Source organism: Micrasema longulum, unplaced genomic scaffold (genome assembly GCF_059751315.1).
Source record: "Micrasema longulum isolate JH-2025_06_02 unplaced genomic scaffold, ASM5975131v1 h1tg001071l, whole genome shotgun sequence".
Classification (NCBI taxonomy): domain Eukaryota; kingdom Metazoa; phylum Arthropoda; class Insecta; order Trichoptera; family Brachycentridae; genus Micrasema; species Micrasema longulum.
In genome coordinates this window covers 161346-167372 of record NW_028278259.1, presented here as the reverse complement: position 1 = coordinate 167372, position 6027 = coordinate 161346, and positions in this window count along the sequence as shown.

Here is a 6027-nt window from a genome sequence, read left to right as displayed (position 1 = left end):
TTTTTGAATACTCTGTTCAACCTTCTTATGTTTATTGTAAAAAAAAAAACTAAAAAAAAAATTTAAATTAAAAATTATTATCACAAAAATTATATACACTTTTTTGTGTGTTTTTTACTAAAAATGAACGCATTACGTTTGTTTATCTTTGACAATGTTAATTTTAAAATGTCCAATTACTGTAGCACTCACCCTGTACTAGAAACATTGTTGAGTAAAATTAAAAAAGCATGAAAATTTTCCAGGCTGGTGGAAGCGGTTCATTTTATACAAGTCTTCGCAAGATCAGAATCCCAGTGGTAAATCATTCAATCTGCACAGATATTCATCAGGAGTATGAAAATATCACCGACGGAATGATCTGTGGAAGCTTTTATGGAGACCATGGAAAGGATATCTGTCTTGGAGACTCTGGTGGTCCTTTCGTTGTGGACGGTTTGCTGGTTGGAGTAACATCCTGGACAAGAGATTGTGTGTTAGTCCAGTATCCGGCAGTTTGGTCAAAAGTAGCATATTTTGTTGACTGGATTGAAAAATATTTATAACTTATAAAAATGAAAAACCTAAGGAGATAATGAAATTAAATATACAAGTAATTAACATATTACAACACAGATGAAGAACATTTTAGATAAGGTAATATAGAAGTCTAGGCATCTACAGGGCTTATGACCTGTCATTGGCTGGTTTAAGTGGCCACTTTACACACTGTGTAACAGTCACCATTCTGCTCATATTTGAACATCTATATCCCTTCAATTCTTTCGTATGTTGATTTTTGTAAAGTTAAAGAGCTGAAAACTTTATTTATGCGGGTAAGATTCGTGTAATTGAATTATTTCACCTACACACTAGACGCCTGAACATGGAATTTTTTCAATTTTGGTACTTTTTCGTGGACCAGGTGAATTTATCAACCATATTTTGAGTTCAGAAATAAAGGTTTCAGCTCTTTAACTTCATTTCAGATACCTAGACTTCTATATTACCTTCTCTAAAATGTTCTTCATCTCTGTTGTAATATGTTAATACTAACAGCTCCCCAGGGAGTTCGATTCCTTCCTTGTCTACAAAAATTTGGAAAGACTCAAATTATTGTTGACTTAAAAATTTATTGTAATTGGTAAAAATGATTTATTGCAATATTTTCAATTAGTTCAAATGTTTGTAGGCAAAAGACTGGACTTTATTACTTAGGAAGTTATTGAGATAATCAAACTACAACAGAGACGGAGAACATTTTAGAGAAGGAAAGATGGAAGTCTAGGCATTTAAAGGGCTTATGATCTGGTATTAGCTTTTTTAAAATTGTATTAGGTTATAAAATAGTACGAACATGACAAACAAGTATATGAATGTCTTAATATTGACTTATCGTCGCGTTTGGAAAACAAGGTTCTATGTAGATTCATATTTTTTTTGAGATATGAAAGTTTGAAATGAAAACATTATTTTATATAATATTTTTTTTTAATATTATCTTGATTAACTTAATAATAATTAAGGATCGATTTCGTTTCTCTTTAAAATTTTTATGTAGCTAAAATCAATATATAAATACAAATATAATAAACGTTCAATGTAAAAAAAACATATTTTGTTAGATAGAACCTTGTTTCCCCAACGTGACGTTATATCTATTTATCATTAAACAGTATAATAATTATCAACATTTCAAAACTGTATACCTTTATATTATGTACACTTCAAACTTACATTTTATCACAACACTAAGGTGGTTACGAAAAAAATTGCAGAGAACAAAACATTTTAAATTTTGGGAAGAACCAGAAGATTTGTTGATAAGGGTTCATGCAAAATCACCTACAACAATATTATTGAACCACACACCAACCACCACAGGGGCACATTATCCATCAAACCACCACAAACTTGAAACTAATTCACCATTCTACAAAACAAAGTTCAAGGAATAATCCCAAGAAAAAAACAGATACACAAGGGTAGAGTGGATAATTAATTAATTAAAAGTAATTACACGTTGTAAACAGCTTGCCAACCACATAACGCACACCGCATCTGAGGACATAAGTCTACTTGGCGGTGCCCACATACACGGAAAATTTGCTCGTTGTCAAACGAGAAAAGTTAAAGAAAAACCATCAAAGATGTTACTACATTATCTCTGTTTAAATCCCGTCTGAAGAAACATCTCCTTTCTCTTCCTTAATATTTCCTCCTTTCCTTTTCCCTCTATTTTCCTTTTTCCCATTGAGTAATAGTTTTGATTTATGTTAATTTATAAACAAATACGTTTATTTCTATTTTTATATATCTTTATTTTTTTAATCTTTTATAACTATTGAATATGTTCTGTAACTTAAATTATGAAAACAAACTTTTATTTTATTGGTTGGTTGGAAGAAATTGCCATTTGGCAATAAGCCCGCCAATAAAAAAATATTACAAAAATAAATAAAAAAAGCTACCCGAAGGAGGTCTCTGTAATCTGGTAGCTTTAGTATCTTTGTGGTGAAAGAAAGTAATCCAGAAGTACATAATATGTACTCCATTGTATTAGGAAAAAAGGGAAGTGAATTCTTCACGGACTGGGATTAAATTGATTGGACAAGATCAATTCGCCGAAATGATTACAAAAGTTTTTGAAAGCCTTGATATTATTTTTGGAACTCACCAGGACCTATAACAGGGCCACAGATAGTAGCGAGAACCTCAATTTGGTAATCATAGAGGGGGAAAGGGACAAGACCACGGAATTTGTTCAGAAGATTGGTTAGGATATCTGCAGCAGCACGAAGGGGAGTCAACAATGTTGAAAACAAATAATTTTACCATGACCTGATAAAAACCGCGTAGTCCAGTGATCTGGGATAATCCAAGAAAATTTTAAGCGCTGGCGGATTGAAGGAAAACAATAAAAGGTAACCCTCCCTGAAGGAGAAGATTCCCATCGCAATTGCCAAGCATCAAGAAGAGCATTTAAAGACATTTTTTTATATTCGATTGAGACATTCCTTCAGTTGGGAGTAGACGGACACACACACTGTAAACATTGAAAACCCTTCAACACAATGATATTTGTTTACGAAATCATTCACTCTAATATAACTACAAAAATGAACTTATTTAAATCCTAACTGAATACGATTATTTTTAAAGAGCTAACTTATCTGGTACACACATGAATTTTTGACTTAGATTGAAATATATTATTGAAAACTTATTACTAATGATATTTCTTTATAAATAAATATAAATGTCCGGCTTGGTGCATCAACGCGTTTTGCGTCTTTGTCGTCTTGCGAAATGGTAGCCTCGTTTCATTTTTATTTCTAGTTTCATATCCGCGTTCATATTAATAAGAAAAACTATTAGTCAACTTTTTTGAGAACCATTAACGATTTTGTCAACAAAAAACAAAATTTCACTACAATCAATAGATGAAAAAATTGAAGAAATACGGATGTTCAAAGATAAGCAAAATCGTGAATGTTACACAGCGTGTAAAGTGGCCACTTAAACCAACCAATGACAGGTCATAAGCTGTGTAAATGTCTAGACTGTCGTATTTCTTTTTCTTAAATGTTCTTTATCTCTGTTGTAGCTGCCTAGCTCGGAACGGGGTATGTACCCTTGTTAGCTGGGAAAAGTGTTCAAAAAAATGTATATAATATGATGAAATGTATGAATAAATAAAAATAAATAAAAAATATAAATGCCAACCATGATTTGCATTTCGCAACAGCGCAATGTACTACTAAACCATTGAAAAAAAAAACTATTATATAAACTATTATATATTATAATTATATTCTCTTATTTACCTTTTTTTTATTATAGTTTCCCTATCCGTACCCAGTGGTGCATAGGACACTGCAATGACTCTTCAATCACAGCATATTTATATATTTTTTGTTAAATGGATGGTAATGTGATCAATCTTACGCTTCGGACACCAGTTCAGTGTTAAACCACCATTAACATTTCAGTGTAAAACCACCATTTAAATAAGTATTTCACGTTAACCCTTCCAGGAATCAGACCCTGGGACTCAAAAATGGTATGTGAATGTGCCAACCACTACATTTAGAGGCCGATTAATCCCTATTCGATTTCCTTTTTTCAGATTTTTACCTGAGAGTAGCAATCGAGTCGAAAGCCTAGTCTAAGATTCTGGTTCCATTTCTCGCACAGAACTGTATTTTTCATCTGCATAGACACGGAATTATTTACCCAAGTATTCCCATATTCATAAGAGATTTGACAAAATGTAATCTCTTGCCTTCCACTCAGTAGCCAGGATCTTTACAGACCTGGGCTTGGAGGGCCAGAACTATTCACGGGGACCCGTCACAATAGATCTTCACAGGTCGCAGTGACGTCAGGAGCTTGCATAGCACTGACCCCCACCACTAAGAATAATATTAAGAATAACGATTCCCATATTAAAAAAATTGTTACAAAATTGAAATAAGGTGTAAGTAGAGTGGGGTTTAAACCTATGATCTGTAAGCGACGGTGCCATGACACCACAACCCAACAAACTATAATAACAACTAATTAAAAAAAATACAACAAGTGATAGTTTTATCTTTATAACAATAGACCTTAAAGTACTTACTGCTACCGATGATTGTATTATTGCACTAAATATACAAGTGTTATAATTGTAGATAGTAAAAATTGATACCACTTTTTGTTCCACTCAGAGATTACAAGATACTAACAGGTATTAATTCTTATTAAATGTAATAATTGTCTTACGTAATAATAAAATAGAACACTTTGATAAGGTTTTATTATGAAGTGCATTGGCCTGTGAAATTTCTACATTCTTCTTCTTCTTCACCAATCATATTTGATTGTGCGCAATGAGTTATGCACATCTAAAAATAAAACAATAAATTATGGAAACAGATTTGATTTAACAAAAAATTCAGTATGTTCCCATGGGAAAAATAGCCACCTTCAAGAAACGCCTGAAACATTATTATATATCCCCAGAATCCTGAACTCCTCGAGATATTACTGCTTTTTTTGCAAATGTATTTTTCTTATCTCTTTTTCTTTCATTGATTCTTCTTTCTCTCTCCTTCCAAACTCATTATCTAATCCCAAATTTCCTCATCACTTAGTACGAATAACATAATGTACTTTACAAAAAACATGTTTATTAATGTTAATATGTGAAAGTTTTATCTCCTAAACGCTGTTATTTTCAATTAATTAGGTTTTTAAAAATAATTTATTTTAACTTGTGTATGTTTCTTTTGATATATATTATGTTTTTTTAGTATAAAATTATGACTTATCTCTTTTTTTAACCAGTCTGTTTTTTGGTTAGCTGGAAGTTATTGCTTTTAGCAAGAAGTCCGCCAAAGTTTAAAAAAATATTTATTGATTCCTGATACTATGTTAGTTTTGATTAATGTCAAATAATTCAATATCAATATTTGTAGTATGGAAAAATTCGTTTAATACTAAAGAAGGTACATAAATGTATCAAATGCTTACATTGATTTGAAATTAACTACCTATTTATTTGATTAGCTGTGGATTTATAATTACGTAGTTTTATTTTTTTTCTTTTTATTACGTAAGTAAATAATTACTTATACTCTGAAAAATAAAACTATATCCCTCTTGGAAAAGGCTGAGCCATATTTTTTTATATAGAAGTTGCTGTATTATTTACCTTGTTTATAATGTACAAGATTTATATTTTTGAAAATGAGATTTTTTGGCTATTATGTTACTTTAAATTTAGCTAAATTATTGGGATCAAGAAAGACATACTAAAGTTGTCCAATCAGGAACTTCTCCGTATTTGCTCATGTGGAGAGGAAACCACTTAATAATCTTCAGGAGAAGCCGGCCTATTGTCTACTTTCAACACAAGAAGAGTGTTCGGTATTTCGTTTCCTACTTTGGATTATTTAACAATTGCCTGCACTGTTTTGACCATTTATGATACGACTTCTCGTGTGAATTCTTTATGAACTATCATCGATCGGATGCCGCATAGTTCTTCACCCAGGCTTCTGC